This window comes from Phalaenopsis equestris, unplaced genomic scaffold (genome assembly GCF_001263595.1).
Source record: "Phalaenopsis equestris unplaced genomic scaffold, ASM126359v1 Scaffold194490, whole genome shotgun sequence".
NCBI lineage: Eukaryota > Viridiplantae > Streptophyta > Magnoliopsida > Asparagales > Orchidaceae > Phalaenopsis > Phalaenopsis equestris.
Window position 1 is genome coordinate 1 of NW_018214439.1, and position 1158 is coordinate 1158.

The 1158-nt window shown below is 31.4% G+C and overlaps 1 long non-coding RNA gene across 1 annotated transcript; it reads left to right on the top strand.

Annotated features, from left to right (window-relative positions):
• Positions 1–25: 25 nt before the first annotated feature.
• LOC110034904 lies at positions 26–450 on the top strand. Its single transcript, XR_002295104.1, has 2 exons — positions 26–86; positions 191–450. It is a non-coding gene; the product is annotated as an uncharacterized LOC110034904 (long non-coding RNA).
• The last annotated feature ends 708 nt before the right edge of the window (positions 451–1158 follow it).

The following is a 1158-nucleotide window of genomic DNA, read 5'->3' on the forward strand; positions in this document are numbered from 1 at the left end:
CTAAGATGAAATTCATCTCTTATACAGGTTGGCGCCTACCGCGACCCAGTGCATATGCTGGAACTGGATCATTTACTAAGAAGCAGGTGGTTCGAGCTGACTATTCATTGTTCACTTTATCTCATTCTAATTCTGTCTTAATATCAAACTGAACTTGAGTGCTTTGATATCTTATTGAAATGCTTTGCAGGTGCAAGGACTACTGGAAGGAAAGGCTCAGAGAGGAGCGCGCTGAGATGTTGAAGCAAGCCAAGCAGTACTGGGAGAAGCAGACCATAACTGCTTTGGGATACTGACTCAGTTTTTATTTTTCTGTCTCTGTTGCATTGCCCAAAATCTTCAGGTAATACTAGCCTACTAACTTTGACAGGAATATGCTTACAAAATGATTTGTTGCTCAAATAATCCTGTAGAAATTATGGTTTTTTATTGAATCATATGGCTGATTCATGCTGTCATTGGACTTTCAGTTGTTAATTTTAGAAATTTTATGTTCCAAAGAATATAGAATGTTCTTTGGTTTTATTTGAATTGTGATTTTTGTCTTTTTATTTACTATCTTTATATATATATATATATATATATAACGCACAAAAGATGTAAAATTTATCAAGTGTTTTTAAATACATGTTGATTATTAAATTTAATAATAATTTAATTTTTGCCATATGTATTAAGAAGGGGCATTTAGATACATACGATGTATTTACTTACATAGCTCCTAAACTTTATTTCTTACATATATGCCACCCAATTCTCTCAAATCACATAAAAAATTTTCTTTATTATAACTTTAAACAATAAAGTAGAGCTTTTTGTGTATTGTTAAGGTGACATATACGTAAAAATTGAATTTTAGTTTGGTATGTAAAAGCATGAAAAATAAGTGGTATGGATGTAAATCTTCAGAAAATAAATAATCAGTTCATGTAATTTCACCCGGTACATGTTAAATGTAATGCTAAGTATTTAGTATCAAGGTTTATGAAATTCAGTTTAAGAAAATTTGGATGCTTTTATTGATGGTCAATTGATGTTAAAAGGCATAGAAATTATGTAAACCATTAGCTACAATGGTATTTAGGTGTTGGATCTAAATATGTCCAGTGGATTGCACCCAAGGTATAGAGCGTTGTACAGATGAGAGAAACAGAGAGA